The sequence below is a fragment of the Taeniopygia guttata genome, chromosome 4 (genome assembly GCF_048771995.1).
Source record: "Taeniopygia guttata chromosome 4, bTaeGut7.mat, whole genome shotgun sequence".
NCBI classification, from domain to species: domain Eukaryota; kingdom Metazoa; phylum Chordata; class Aves; order Passeriformes; family Estrildidae; genus Taeniopygia; species Taeniopygia guttata.
In genome coordinates, this window is record NC_133028.1 from 18,769,699 (window position 1) to 18,776,809 (window position 7,111).

At 39.2% G+C, this 7,111-nt stretch overlaps 1 long non-coding RNA gene across 1 annotated transcript; it reads left to right on the forward strand.

Moving 5' to 3' along the window:
• Positions 1-749: 749 nt before the first annotated feature.
• Positions 750-6,039, forward strand: LOC140683917 (uncharacterized). Its single transcript, XR_012055548.1, has 2 exons — positions 750-4,982; positions 5,411-6,039. It is a non-coding gene; the product is annotated as an uncharacterized lncRNA (long non-coding RNA).
• The last annotated feature ends 1,072 nt before the right edge of the window (positions 6,040-7,111 follow it).

The window sequence follows — 7,111 nt, forward strand, 5'->3', positions numbered from 1 at the left end:
TCTTCATATTCGGTTAAGACTGAGTTTTTCTAAAATACAGAAGTCGGTTAATATGCTACTAATGTAATGCTTGAAATTCTTGTTTGTCCACTTGCTTATCAACTTCATCAAGAGCCTCCTGGTATCAAAGTGTCAGCTGTGTTCTGCATATATCTCAGCACCCAACAAACCTGAGCCTTCTTCATAATTCTTTGCCACACAATCTATTTTTACAAGCATTTTATATCCTCTCTGCCCAGAGGGGGGAGAGTCTAAAATTAGGCTCCTAAATTGCTAGGTAGGTAGGTAGGGATTTTCAAAATCTTGTAGTGACTCATAATCAATTCCTATTAAATTAAGTCAGATTTCTAAATTTTTAATGCAAGTGAGAACACTTTTGAACACTGGGCAGCAGGCCAAATAATAACACACTGCTTATGGACACTTTTTTTGGAAGAAGGAAGACCATTAGGAACATAGCACATTATTAAGTTATGAAAAATATAAAAAAATCTGTTATGAGAAATATAAGGCAAAGTGCCCTTTCCAACAGACCATTATGTTCAGTGTCAATATACTACATGTCATGTAAACTAATAGCTGTAGATACTAAAATAAAATGGATTTCTATGGAAAATAGAGTACCACACTTTAACTTGGACCTTTGAAAACAGTCTTGAACACAGTTATAATATAGCATTCAAAACCTCTTCATAGAATAAACTGAAAATATAGTATATCAATTCAGTAGTCAGTCATCTGACAGCCAAAGACCAAGGGAATTCTTGTTTGTTGGCCTTTTTATGGTTTTTTGGATTACTGTCATGAAAGACTTATGAAAATAACACTTTTAATTCAGAAAAGAACATGTCCATCTGAATCCCACCATCTCATGCTTGAGGTTGTTTAGTTATAAGGCAGAAGCAGACTACTACGTTGCTCTACTTTAGTGTTACTATTTTGGTTTTTGTATCTCAAGGTGTTTTTCATGTTTCCTATGACAAATGAAGCTTTCCCATGGTTTCTCAAGGGAAAGGATGCTTTCTGTGCTTTGCTGATATTGTGGAAATGTAGATGTGAGTTAGCAGCCACTTAGTAGGATTTTCCCATCATTACTTTCTCACTGTGTTAGGTGAAGCAGTGACACTCTAAGCATTAGGAGTTGTGTACTTTGAAATCACTCTTCTGTTTATTTCTTGTCTGAGTTTTTTCAAAAAGTGATCTTTTGTAGCTATGTTTTTATCTTAGAGTAGCCACTTACGCAGAAAATTAACAACAACTACATAAAAATTATTTAGCTATAATTAATTCAGTATTACAGAAACCCTCCAACTTTGGTGGTGATGTATTTTTTGTATTCTTCAACCCCAATATTTTAGATGAGATTTGCACTTCCAGTTTTGCTTAAGTGCCCAATATTGTGTAACTGAAGCTGTTCTTTATCCTTTCTATTGTATTTAGCTTATCTTTTCAGAATGCCATGATGGTCATGTTTACCGTTCAGTAGGCAGATGCCTTCTGGAGGTGACTGGGTATTTTTGAGCACAGATAATGAATTCAGGGAACTTTAATCCTTGGACTGTTGCTTGAATTCTACATCAAGTGCACAGCTGCTAAAGCTGTATCTTTCATGCACAGTGAACCATGCTGAAGAACCCTTTCAATATGTTGTGTACAAGTGAATGCCTACACTATAGTTGCTTAGCAGAAGACTAAGGCTTGATTTCATGTTTAATCACACTGAGAAATTGCAAGATTCCTTCAGTCAATTCCATCACTTCCAGAAAAACTTGTATTTTAGGGAAGATGGGGGATGCATATAAATACTACGTTGATTTTGCCTTCAATCTGATGAAATGTGGGCAGATACTGCAGAACTCGCCCTTCAAAACTGAAAAAACCTCTGTCAAAGTTTTTGTATAAAAATTGCATAGGACAAATATCAGGAAGGGGCTGAGTTAACCTTGAAATGAAATTAGACTCTGAAAATTATCTAGTCTCAAACAGCTGCTTGAATTCTGTCAACAGCTTTGCTCTCAGACCATTTTCCAGTGATGGTCATCAGCAGCACTGACGGCATTGTCAGAACTGATTGCAATTGCCCCTTGTTAACAGTCTCAATCAAAAGAGAATGAATGTGCCTTAGGACTAGGTATCTCTTCTCTCCAAAGGTGGTCATCTCAGTGGATGCTGAAGAGCAATAATTTGTTGATTATGTGTATGCTATCTGATGTGAAGAGCAGAGTGCCTCAGGCTGCAGCTCCACCAAATGTTAAATCAGGTTTTTGAGTGGAGAGCAACAAATAAAAAATTGCTCAAATGCAAAGCACAGAAACAGTACAGGCTCACTCTGCTGTCTCAGCAGTTCTTGTCCAGTCATTTAGCCCCTGTACTCCCACAGCAGGCATAGATCTGGCATAAGCATTGTATTACTTGCTGTGTGGGTGACTGGAGAAATGTGTAATTGTATGCTCGCACTTGATCCAGACCACATTTTTTCCGCCAGTGGGTCAGAAAATACATATATTAAGTAATAATGAATGTTGAACTATGACTTCAAATGTCTCAGACTTTCTCCAAAGCACTCAATTTAATGTTTAGTAGGGTTTAATTTATATGAAACAGCAAAAGCTTTTTAGGATTTAGTAACTGACTTCTCTAGCTGTATATTTCCTGTAAAGAAAAATGATACAGTTGCAATTAAGAATTTTAGAAGAAAAATGAAATTTCAACTGCTTCAATTTTAGAATTTTTTCAACATCTTTATCGCTTACATCCTTCTGATTTCAGGGGAAATTTATTTTTTACCCACAAAAAAAGGGGCAGGGTGAAGATTGAAATTAATGTTTCACTTTTGAAATTTCCTTCTTCAGGAGGAAAAAATTGAAGAAAGCTAAGGAGGGGCATTAAAATTGAAAGTCTCTTCTTTCCCTCTGTCTTGCAGAAAGTGGGCCAAACATCAAAGAAAAAGACTACCTATTATGAAAGTTTCTGTAGAGAAAATTATTTATGATCTCTAATTCTTGTGTCCTCCAATATGTTTTGAGAAGATGTTATTCTTTTGGTAATGCATGCTTATTTAAGACCAGGAAGTCCTGAGCTTAAATCTATCCTGGGTATGGTTTATTATCACCATTGGTGAAAGAGTGAAATGGATACCACAGTGCAGTTTGGGATGTAATACAGTAGTACCACTTCAGATATTGCATTAAATTTGACTGGAAAATTGCTCTGGCACTCCATACGCATTTTTTGAGAAATCCAGACCAACAGCCCTTATCTCAAGGAAAATATTTTAGTGTATAGAATCACTTCTTGCATAAGGAGCTGTTTCTTTACATAGAAAATGAGCTTTTGAGTACTTCTTGATTCTTCAGCCCAAAGGCACTTTTGGGATATGACTACTAGTGCTGTGCTATTTTCTTTAGTAGTTTAAAGACCAGCCTTTGTTTCTGGGAGATGATAAATGAAATCAATCCAAACCAAGAAATCAGACTTAACTATATTCACATTGTTAGACTTTTAGATATTTCCTCTGGGGGTAGATATTGAAATCTGCCACTGAGGCTGGAGTTTTTATTTCTTATCTTTGCTCTGGTTTCCTTTCTTCAGACAGACCTAGCATTGTCAAAAATAGGGTTACCAACTTATTTGCTATCGGGACAAATATGATCAATACATGCTACAACAAAAGACGACTAGGCTATTAATATGTATCCTATGTTATAAAGTATAATAATCATATGAAAAAGTTATTGCTCTCCTATTTTGGTTTAAAAAATGAAAAGTATCTGGTGATATTTGAAAGACATGGTGCAATGCAGCATACAATATGAAGCATAACATTATTCAGATTTAATACATAATACCAACCTTCTTCCAGACTGTGTTGATGTAACAGGCCAATTAATTTTATAAAATGATACATCAATTGTAAAGTGAGATACTTAGGGTGAGGTAATTGTGTCAATGGAAAAATTGCAATTTCAAGGAGCCATGCCCAAATGCTGTTTCAGCATATCACTAATTAGCATACTACTCCAGACTGTCCCAGATTAATATCTTCTGCTGTGTGTACTGTATATAGCTAGTAATCATGATTGATTACTGAACAGAGTTGTTGTGAACCACTGAAACCATATGATAAACTTGCTGGAACAGGATGGAAAATTTTTCTGTTCATGTTCTGTTAGCAGTAAAATATTGAGAAGTGTGGTCTGGAGTCAGGGCAGATTTTAGTGACTAGCAGACCTTGATTAGAAACTGTAGAATTTTCTTTGATTGTTTTGTTTCCTTCTTAATATTAAGATGTGACCTTTCAAACTTACAAATGAAAAAGCAGTGAGAACCACATATGTACACACCAATAGGAAATGGTCAAGACATTAGGGCATTCCCTGCAAATGATGCTACATGAATTAATCTCAATTCATTCTAATTACAGACTTCAGTCATCTGAGTGCCTTTGCTCCCACACAATGTTTCCAGGGATACATTTCCCTTGTTGGGGCTGCTCCATTTTGAATAACTAATCAAACTTCCATTGAACAAGTACTTGAACATCAATTTGTTGCATCTGAAAGTGCTCTAATTACTGTCACACAAACTCAGGCTGCCTCTTGATGTGGTTAAATGAATTTTTAATTTTATAAGGTAGAACAGATCCAAGAAAGCATTGGAGAGATCTGCATCAAAGTATCTAACAGCCTGTTTGGCAAGGGTACTAACCTCATGTGGGGAACCCTGTCTGAAATCCTGTCATGGTTTGACACGGGAAGAGAATTTTTTTTTAGAAGGAAGAGGTCCCCCCAGTCAGGGGTCAAGTTTGGATACTGACACTCGGGGTGACCAATTGAAGGTGGACACGCCTCTGAGAACACAGAGGGGTTAAAAGCGGAATTCCCAGGAGGACTCGTCCTTCTTTGGTTCCGGTCATCGCATGATACGGACCTCCCCCCCCAGCCCGGGCTGGGTGGGGGAGGGGAGCCATGCGGCCTGCACAGGTAGGCCAGGAGGTAAAGGATCGGAACCGGCTGGGTCAGCTCCTGCAGATGGAAGGGTGGAGAAATCTGGGATGTCTCCGTTCCCCCCCCCGCCAGAGTCTCTCTCTCTGTCAAGAGAGAAAAAAGAGACAGCGGTGGTTTTATCGGCAGTTCGCCGCAGGGAAGGAGAAGAGCGGGGGGGCCGCAAGGTGCCCAGCCGGGCTGTGGGAGCTGGAGCCTGGGCAGCGAGCCATCCTTGGGAGTTGGGACTTTTAACCCTTCCTGAGAAATGAAGGCTTTATGAAACATTACTCCTCCTGAATTAGAAGAAAAGAGAGACAGCTTGAAACCTCAGATGTTTAGAGAAGAAGGTTGGGGGCAGATGATAGAGTGGCTTTTTGGCTGGACTCTGCTTGTTTACCATAGACTGAACCACTCTTTCTTTCAAGAGGGACTGCATTTTAGGGGGATGCATTGGTGAGCCAAGAGACCTTCTGCAGCAACTACCAGTTTTGGAGTGGACAGAGAGAGAGCTGAGGAGGGTGTGAGGATGCCCTCCATCTTCAGGAAGAAGAGAAGGCGATCTCTGTCTTTTGGACCCTCGGCCCCAGGGGAAAATGGGGGGGACTCTAGTCCCGAATTGTGATACTGGACTGTTGTTCCTGGTGGTCCTTGGCAAAGCATCCTTAAAGGGGCCCTATAAGCAGTCTCTGTCCATGCCCGGTGGTGAGAGCACTGTGACATGGAGAGGAGAATGTCACACTGGCCCGGTGTGTCTGGGCGGTGCCACGTGTGACATTGGAAACACAAAAGGTGGCAGTTGTGTTTCCTGGGGGTCTATGGTTGCAAGGGGGACTCCTCTCTTCCCCGATGGACTCAGTATTGATTATATTGAAGGGTGAAAACTTGATTAAGGATCCAAATGGGTCTCGCTGGGGTTTGGTGGAGTTGGGTGGAGGGAGGAGAAATGTTTTGGAAGGTTTTCATTTCGAATTTTGTGTGTTTTTTTTCTTTCCTTTCTTTTCCTTTTATAGTAGTAGTAGTAGTAGTGTAATAAAGCTTTTTCCTTTGTTATTAAGTTTGGTCTGCTTTGCTCTGTCCTTGATCACATTTCACAGCATTTGATTGGTAAGTTGTATTTTCATGGGGCGCTGGCATTGTGCCAGCGTCAAACCATGACAAATCCCCGGTCTGAAGAGGGTATACAAGAGACCTGCAGCCACTCAGGAATGTCCAAGCCTTTTAGCTACTTGATATTTTGGAGCTGGACTTCCCAAGAAGCAACTCCTTCTGGGAAAGAAGCAGCATAACATGATTCACAATGTTCAATGTTTTAGAACCCACTGTGAAACTTAGTAACTCCCAATCATTTTTCCTTTTCTCACCCAGCCAAAGCCAAATGAAAATATTTTTCACAAGGATATTCCTTTATAATCCTAATTAATATTTCAGGTTTTTTTTTTTAATAGCTTTCTACCAATTTTCAAATAATAATATCAACAAAAACCCCATGTACAGCAAAAATGCAGCCATGACCTAATTTATATGTTAATGCATGTTAAAAATTGCTCATATGCTAAATTTTGCCATGAGCTGTGAGATGCCAAGCAAAAATATGCCAAGGAATATTGGTATTTCTTATAACACCCACTGTGTGCTTCCACAGAGGGCAAACAGAACTTGCCCCTAAGTGTTTGCATATATGTAATTGCAATAGATTTTAGCTATTCTTTTGTCCTTCTCTGCAATACCTATGTGGTAATAAGACCCAGGAGGGATGCATAAATTAGCTTGTACAACATTATGATATCCTAATGTATGAAAAAGTTGAAATATACCATTTTTACCCTCTCTGCTGTTCTGTGAAGTGGGAAACATCTAAATGTTCTTTTCACATATGTCCGGGTGGTTCTACTGTGCCTTATGTAACAATCAGGCTGGTTTCCTTAGAGGCTTGCTGAGGGGAGTGAACACACTGGGACAAGACAGAATAATGAATAAGTCATGGGGTATGAAATTGCTATATTTGTGGGTTGATTCCAGCATCACCCACCCTCTTCCTTCTGCCTTAGTGAGAGAGAAGGTTTTCTTCCCTTGTGAAACAAAACCTGTTACTCTACCGTGTCCATCCTGAAGAATAATTAGAAATG